The sequence below is a fragment of the Cupressus sempervirens genome, chromosome 1, assembly GCF_028749045.1.
Source record: "Cupressus sempervirens isolate cs-2001-9-10 chromosome 1, ASM2874904v1, whole genome shotgun sequence".
Lineage (NCBI taxonomy): Eukaryota > Viridiplantae > Streptophyta > Pinopsida > Cupressales > Cupressaceae > Cupressus > Cupressus sempervirens.
In genome coordinates this window covers 318,032,030-318,041,684 of record NC_143118.1, presented here as the reverse complement: position 1 = coordinate 318,041,684, position 9,655 = coordinate 318,032,030, and the positions used below count along the sequence as shown (strand labels likewise).

Sequence of the window (9,655 nt, the reverse complement as noted above, 5' to 3'; positions counted from 1 at the left end):
GCATGCATTTGTGCAATACATTGGATCAATTAAGGGATCACATGGGAAATGATGTTTTTTTGATAATGAAGAGCTCAGGGGAGAAGTCATAGCTTCAAATAATTAATGTGGATAGATATAGAGTAAGAGAGAGTGCTAGATATGCAAATATTAGATAGATTGGTAGCGAAATATATAGGGAGATAAATAGAGAGGTGGAAAGGGGGAGACGATGATAAAGTGAGAAATAAATTGATATAGCTAGAGGGAGACATAAATCTTAGAGAGATAGGGAAACTGAGAAATAAAGAGGAAAACATGAAGATAAATAAAGGAAGAAAGAGAGGAACAAATATAGAGATGTATAGATGACAAGATAATGCGAGATACACATATGGATATGCATATACATATACATATAGATACATTTACATATACATACATACATACATACATACATAGACACAAACATTTACACATACACATACATTGTTGGATAATTGAGATGGGGGGTGAATCAATTATCATGGGTCATTTAAAACAATTTTCTACCCTTTTAAACTTACCAACAAATAATTGGGTTAAACATTCAAGAAACCAACAACAAATTACAACTTTATGCAAATAAAAAAATGAAATAACATGAAACATATCCAATCACATATCAACACTAGTATTTAATGTGGAAACCCAATTTGGGTAAAAACCACCTGAGTATTGTCACCCACAAAGAAATTCACTCTTCTAAAGTGAGCTCAGTTAAGAGCCAACCCTATTTAAGGTTACAAAAACATTTACTAAATGTTATCCTATTAGGGGATTTTCACAAAAGATCAACTAGATCTATTACTCCTCAATGAGTGGCTTTACTAAAGGACCTAGTACATTCATTAGAATGACACCTTACAAAAGATTTACAAATAAGACTATTAGATCCACTCATTTAAGATATTTTTTGCTACAATGATTAGAAAGTAATAGTGAAATGATTTATTGTAATAGCAACAACCTTTGCCTATTCAGATCTCCTTTCAACTCAATACTCTTCTTCACACTCTTCTTTACGTGGTTGATCAACATACATACTTCATTCAACTCTTTTCTTCACACTTTACTGGCATCTACTTTTCTTGTGACTCTTTTGTCTTCGCTTAATTAGTAGTAGTTTTTAGAAACTTTAACGTTCTACCTCATCCATTATATAGGCACTATTTTGGTGCTTTATCTCATTCATTAGGGTTTCCTTGAATTTCTCTCATTCGTTTAGTCACATCTTTGTCTGGCACTTGGAAAAACATTTAATTCATCATGTTAGTTATAATTCTCCTTGGAACTTGAAAATTTCTTGTCCATCATGAACTTTTCCTTGAAGCTCTTCCATCTAATCTTACCCAACTAATTTCATCTATATTCACTAACAAACTTATTTCCTTCCTTATAATCTCCTAGATTAATCCATATTTTCTTTTTACATCATCCCACAATTAATTTAATCAAAATTATTCTCCTTCAACAAGTAACCTCATTTACTTGATTAACATTGTTTATTCAGTTACATTAGATCTTTCTTGGCAACACTTACAAAATTTATTCCTTTATATATGCTTGGTATACTTCCATCAAACAATATCTTTTATTACCAACCACCATTTCTAGCTTAGTAGCACATACTTATTCCTTATCTTTTCACTTCACAACTTGAAACATTTTTTTCCCACCAATGTACTTGAATTTTACATATTTCTTAACTCTTCATCAAATCATGTAAAACAATCAAACCAATATTACCTTGTTAAAGACTAATTCATCAATTTCCCACTAGGATCATACACTTAACTTTACTTCATTATTTCATCTTCTACCTTTTACCAACATTTTCTTTGCTCGCCACATCCTTCAGATGATTTGGAAACTTACATAAATCAATAAGTCAATAGTCTTGACATCAATGACAAAATAATAACTTCTCTAGTTCTCATACATTCACTAGTAGAATTTGGGCAAATAAATGACTGCGTAACTAAAACTTTTAGTCACGTGACCAAAATTTTTAGTCATGTGACTAAAAGTGATCAAATTCTTGTATATTTTTGCAATTGTTTAGCATAAACAACTAAATCAATGACTAATTTGGTCATCAAGTAAAATCACAAGGTTGGATAAATTAAAATGACTAAATAATTAGTCACAAAGACAAAGATGACTAAATGAGAGATTGTTTCCATTTTACACACTATTTTTATAATTTTAGGATAGTTTTATAAATAGTGGACTATCCAATTTCCTTTTTTGGGCCACCAAAGCTTTCAAGATTTTGCTAGCTATTTGGGCTTTTTCATATTATAAGCTTGATGAACACAGAAAATAAGCATGTTGTCATATTGCTTGTGCAAGCTTCATCTTCTTATGAATTATTATTTTTGTTATTTTTTTCTTCTTGAATCTTAAGATACCAAAAGTACTTTTCTCGAATTCATTCATAACCCATTTTTTAGTTCCTCCTGCCCATAAGAACTATAGGTATTGTTTAAAACATAACTCACTAGTAATATTGTTTTTGAACCAGCTGCATAATAAATATTTTTAATATTAATAAAATATTAAAATTATATATATTTTTGAATTAAATGCATTTCAAAAATTAGGTTGCTCTAATTTGATTAGGTAAAAATATTTGAGCAATAAACATTATTTTATTTTATTTTATTATTTAACTACATTTTTAACTTTTACAAATTTTTCAAATACACATTACCAATGATTTTAATAAATTTTACACAATCTTTTAATAAAAATTAATTTTATTAAAAATATATATTTATTTAAAGACTAATAAGAACTAATATTTTATTCAGATTATATAATAATAATTAGTTTTAAAAAATGATGTTATTATTAAACTTTAATTATTATAATCTAATTAAAATAATTTATTAACCATAACTTCTATTGCATGTAAGACATTACTAATATTATGTTTAATTTAAAATTATATTATTAAAAAAATATTTTAAAATTAGTATTTTGATATTTTAACAATTCATTTAAATTATTATAAACAAATATCTAGAATATATTTATTAACTTTGAACTTCAATTATAATCTTATTTTTTTATTAATTAATAAACTAATATTATTAATATTGATTAAAAAATACCAATAAAAAAAATTAATCAAAAGAACTGTTATTTCAAGTAGAAGAGTAGTAAAGATGGAAAAGTAAATTAATATTAGAATATTATAAAGATGTGTAAAGTAAATTAAAAAACAATATCTAACCTTTTGCCAAAGCTTAGTTGCTTTGTCGCATTGTATTATAGGTAAATGATAAGAAGTCTCAACATTTTTATCATTGAATCTGCTAATGATATGAAAGAAATGATAGCATCACTAAAATAATAATAATAACCAATAAGAAATGTCACAAACCTATTCAAGGGAGATTTACAAGCTATTTGTGATCCTTCAAATTAATTTGACAAGATGTTTATAGTCAAACTTGAAAACAATAAAGCGGTGTTGTAAAAGAATCATGCCTTTAGCTCCAACAATGATGATCTTCACAAATGTAGGGCCAGATCGGCTATGGTTATACATAAAAAATTCTTCTCCATGGAAGTGAAAGTACAAAAGAGGATATTTTCTACTTTTTTTTCGTTGTAAAACACATAAAATTAGGGATTTGAGCCAAAAGATGAACTTGAAAACTGCCAATACAAATGACCAGTCTTGGATCTGAAGAACACATAAACATGTGCAAGAGGATTTTAATGGAAAAAGTGATAAGGCAAGGTCCTATATAGCTGTGAATGGGAGACAAATGACTACAACTTCTTTATGATATGGTACAAACATCCATTCAACCATAAGGAAGAGAGGATTTAAATCATATGTTGTAGTTGCAATTGCATTGGTAGACATGTATGCAAAATTTCAAAGTTTAGACAAGTCAACTGATCTATTTGATAAAATACCCAAAAATAAATGTTCTCATATGGAAAAAAATCATGTAGGAAGCACACGAAATGGATTTGTTGTTGTTGATAAAAGCTTTACAAACTTTCAAGAAAATGCAATAGAATGGTGTAAAGGTAGACTCTTGACCTATCCCAGTGTTTCCCCTGCCTGTGCTAAAATGGGCTTTTAGACTAGGGAACATACACTTGTCAGATTATAAGGGTAATGGGAATTTTATTAGATGTTATAGTTGTAATTACAATGGTATACATGTATTAACATGTGGCATCATAGACAAGGCACACAACATGTTTGACGAAATGTCTGAAAGAAGCATGGTGTCATGGACTGCAATGATTGTATGATATACAAAAAAATGATGATTTGATTTAAAAAGATTTAAAATTCATTCAAGAAAATGTAGTCTGTAGCAAAAAAGCCAAATTCTATAGAAATTGCCATCATCCTCCCCACCTGTGCAAAAATGGGAGATTTTGAACAAGGTATGCAATTTTTAATTGATTAGTTCCACAAATAGTTTATTTGTAAATGATACAATCAATGCAGGAAAAAAAAAGAGGAATGACACTCATTGAAACTATAAATCCACTTATTAAAATGCAGTAAAATTTGGCATTAAAAAAACACAAAGATATAAAAATATAGAATGTCCAACAAAAAATTCTTTAATTAAAATAAAACAAATCAAGTATTCTTCCAATTTATTTTAAATTTTAAAATTTTATGTTATTTTCTTATCCTAGAAAATTATGAATAAGAACATATTATTTTTGTAGTGTTGCACTTGTATAGTAATTTTTTAGAATAAACTGCTAAACTTAGCAAAGTTTCAGGTCACACTAGGTCTCGGTATCCAGGTAACGAATCCTCTTGAGAAGTTTAATAAGAGCTTTATGCAACTCATTCATGCCAAGTTTTTACCATAAATAATTATTAGATTAAGCTTTATATAATATATCTTAATCAAGAACTGTGAAAAATGAGACCTCTAGGACTATACAAGAGTAAATCTAAAAATAGTAAACTAGAAGACTATCAAGTTGATATTAAAAATTCAATTAGACTGATTTCATCCACCTTTGTTTGTATCGAAGATTCAAATATGTATTAGATTATTTTGGTAGGTTCCAATTGCATATCAAAGCATATTTGATTAATGCCAAGCAATTCTTACATGTGAAACTTATGATTACTTTTTTTTGAGTGTGATGGTTTCACCATATCTAGAGAAATGTGAATTACTAATTCATATGTCATATGATTACTTAAAAATAGACCACAAAAGGGCATTACTAGTTTGACCAAAATATGACATTTGTACAAGCTTATAAGAACTAGAAAAGCTATGAATATTTGTGACAATTGTCAATAGAGGAAGGAGTGATATTTGTGAAAACTTAAAGCAAATCATAGAAGGTAATGATGTTGGCTTCTCAAGATCTATTCAGTTTTCCATACATTGGAAAAGTAGTTGTGTAGATATTTCCAAAATTGATGCTGAAATTCTCATTGATTCCGTTACATTGGCATTGCAGCTATGTACAATAGAAAGCTTGGTTATGTTGTTTTTCTCTTTTGGGAGATATAAAGGGATTGGAAGTCAACCTATTATTGTTCCCAAGAATAAGGGACAAAATTTGGGGCTTGACAATGATGAGCATGTATGTTATCACTGGCCTTGTAAATAAGTGATGAATGATGGAATGTTTAGGTTATGTGCAGAGTCATTTTCAAGCATACCTACATCAACAGTGGAGGAAACTACTTTGTTTCTGGATTCAACATTCATATCTAATTGGATGCAATGAATAGATCTAAAAGAAAGGTATATTTTATGGTCTATTATCATGCTTAATCTTTTGGTACATTTTATCTATAGTTTATGTTAATGGATCAAAAACTATGTTGTATTTACCTTTCCTATTTGTCATTTGGGAAAATATAGCAGAATTCTAAATGTTAGGATTATAACTAGACTTACAAAATTAATGAATTATTTGAGTGTTTTGTTGGTGTATGGAGCTTTCAAGTTGGACTAGCTTGTAGTAGCTTACTGGGTTTGACTAATTCATATTTTAGTGCTATAACAACTACTTCTATCCTTTGTAGTGGAGTGGTGCTCATAAATTATGGTAAATGTGTGACATTTTTGCAACATTATTCTATTTTTTGTATGTCATGTGACTTTAATAAATACATTATCTTGTTAGACTTTTTAGAAGGAGGGCATCAGAAGCTGATCAAATAGAGACTAATGTGTAGAAATGCTTACTGGACATTGTATATGAGTAGTCTGATTTTCATTTGAAACTAAAAATTCCTTCTTGTTTGTTACTTCTTGTTAACAATATTGTGTAAGTAATCCTAGATTTGAGCACTTGTATCATTTATGGTACGTAACAAATACATGGCATGGGAGACACAAATAAACACACTATTGTACATATACTAAGAATGTCTTATTAGATATGGGCTACTACTCATAAGCACGAGAATTGGTTCACAATGTTTTCTAAGTATAGTTTAAATGGAATAGTGTCAAAGTTTATCAATATAGAAAACTATATACAAACACTATGCTATTTTTATTCATATATGCATAATGAAGCCAGTGTTTTACAACAAATGTTTTTTTGTGGATGTACAGTTAGAAATATATTGTGAAGTTTGTTCTTAAGAAGTACGTCATACATGATAATGATAAATACACAAATTCCTTCCTATAATCTTCTAAATAAGTGTATTTCCTCTCAAGTGGGCCATGCCTAAAGTGTGCCTCTTTTAATCTCTTGTACGACAAAGAAATCCTCATGTTTCACTAGTTTTATTAAGCACCCCAGTAACATATACATATGCCTTGGGAGGTGTTGTCGGTCATTCCTATCTGCAATCTAACACTGTGTTAGGCCTCTTGGTCTTACAAAATTTTGATCAACATTGATCCTTAGTACATCAGAGGCATCAATTTAAGCTTTAACAACATTAGAAAAGGTATTATTTCCCACTTATGTTCAATTTTGTTTCATTTTTTTGGGGGGCTTTAAATGAAGATGTTTCTTATTCAATTATACTCCTTTTCATAAAGCAATATAGAATGTCTGGAATAGAAGCCTAGGTCTCAGGCCACATAAAATTTGTTTTTGGAAGCCAATTTCTAAAATTTCAAAGTTATTGTTCAAGTAAGAAGTGTTTAATCAAAGGTTGGCCTACTACTAACATATTATGCTATTATTCTTACTTGGATAACCAATTCTTCATGATTGGTGTTTTTATGTCACAGATGAGGCTCAAATAAGGCATATGAAGCATTTTGAAATATTTGAATACCATCTTGAAGATGGTGATGAAATACTTAATTACAACTTCTTAAATTATGAAGAGCACATCAAAGCCAATATGTTATCTATCAGTAGCTTACAATTTAAAGCTAAAGATGTATTATCCTCCTTCCCTATCTCTCTGTAGACTTATAATGCAACAAATAAAATGGCTAACATGGTTAAAGTGAAATAGTTAACTTCTGAGTCTGATTCTATTAATCATATTTCTTTGATTTTTTGATTTTTTGATTTTTTGATTCTAACAATAGAAACTAAAAAATTAGTTGCATAAAATTTGATGTACAACTTGATTCGTTTGTTTATGGGTTGATTTTTATGTAGAAAATTGACTGTGGAATTTGATTCAAGCAATTAAGAATGTATATGGAAAATTCAAAAAAGTTTCAGATGAACCATTAAATGACCATTCCTATATAGGAGGAAATGATGTCTCACAACTTACAAGTAAACATTGGTTATTGTTCTTGTATCATCTTCTAGGCTTATTCTTTGTTTTCAAAATGAAAGTAGCTAGCATAAATGCCCCTAACAAGCATAGTTTGTCTTCATTGTGTTTGGAGGAGATGAAACATTTTGGTTCAATCAAAGAGATTACAGAGTGCTCTGTCAAGGGTTTGTACTCCAAAGTGATGGTTTATCCTCTGCACAATTGGAAGATCATCATTTTCATATGATCCATCAATGAAAAAATGACACACCATCATAGGGTCAACCAACAATAGTACAAAGCTACAAAATGGGTCGGTAAGAGTATCACCATGTACATCCATATTAGCAATATCAAGTAGCCTCCTCTACCTAGGAAATCAAGTTGTAGAATGTAGAGTCCTTTCAATATGCAATCCCATCACCAAAACTCAAAGGCATCTATTGAGAATGCTAAAAGTCAGCCTTATCCACAAGCTCACCATGACCATGGATTCCTTAAATCATTCTTACAAGATCATGGTCTTTGGAGAAAATGGTTTACCATCCATGATTCCTCACACATAGGAGCTCTTCACGGAGGTTTATGATTCTTCAAATAATTCATGGAAGATGTGTGGGAAGCCATTGGAAGAAGCCAAGTTTGGCTCTGATCTAGGCATATGGTGTAATAATCTCTTCTATTGCATTGCTGAGCTCCCCTATGACATTGTGGTTTTTGACTTGGTTACTAAAAGGTTGTCTGAGCTGATAGTGCAGATGTCTTCTTAATTAGCATCACCTCATTGGTTGAATCTCATGGCAGGATTCTTATGGTTGGAAGAGTTATGGATGAAGCTGAAACAGAAGACTACACAAGAAGGATTTTTTATATGGGAGCATTATCTTTTTAGAACGAAATGAATGGAAATGAGGACAACACCTAATGAAATCTGCAAGGTTTTCTCAACACCACTAGAATTATATGCCCCATTTGTTTTCTTGGGCCTAGGAAATTCTATCCCTACTATTCTATGGGGATAGTTAGCCCCTACAATTTGATAGGAATGTGCACATTGTGTGTGCAAAGAACTAACTTTGTAGGGCAATTACCCCTAAGGCCCTATTATTCTATTATGAATGTTACGTATAGAATATTTAAAATCCATAAACACCTTTATCTCCCTCGGTCTAGCTAAAGAGAAGAGGGGGTGAAGGCCCACTGTAGAATTGTAGACTGGATAGGGGGTGAAAGTTGCCTTGATGGTATGGCAAGGGTTTTATCGAGTAGAAAAGTAAACAAGGGCATAAGCAATGGTTTAAGTTGCACCAATTCTAGTAGCAGTGAAGAAAAGGTTCAATGGGGAGGTGTAAAATGGCACCTATAGAGAATAATTGCAATTGAATCACATGGGAAGCATAGGGGTATGGGTCTCGATCACTATACATCACTATACATAAAAACACTAATGTGCTTGTTCATGATCTCTACAAGAATACATGGAAATGGCTTCCCTCTAATCCATTTTTTCCTAGGAAGATAAATTTCCATTTAGTGGGATTTCCCTTTCATCCTAGGCTCGATGCATGCCCATAATGTTATGTAATAAGAATATAGGTGAATTATATATATATGAACATCAAGGATTGATGTACAGCTTTCTATAATACTAAGAAAGGTCTAAAACTACCAAGTATGGTAATGATGGAAGAAAAGCTATTTCTTTTCTTAATGTCTACCAATCAACTGGTGTCTATTCATTTGATATATGTTTGAAAAGTATTGTGTGGTCCTCTCAGCCAGGACTACAAAAGTCCTTTGCTTTTCTCTATTCAAGATTGAAATGTCCCTTTACTGATTTTGTATGATATTTCAAGCCTCAAATCAGATCTTTAAAATCAAACAACCAATATTACAAAGATCCACCAATTTCTCAATAAAACCCAAATC

General features: G+C 30.5%; 1 pseudogene; it reads left to right on the top strand.

The window, feature by feature from the left end:
* The first annotated feature begins 7,818 nt into the window (after positions 1–7,818).
* On the top strand, positions 7,819–9,301 carry LOC149577420 (F-box only protein 6-like; annotated as a pseudogene).
* The last annotated feature ends 354 nt before the right edge of the window (positions 9,302–9,655 follow it).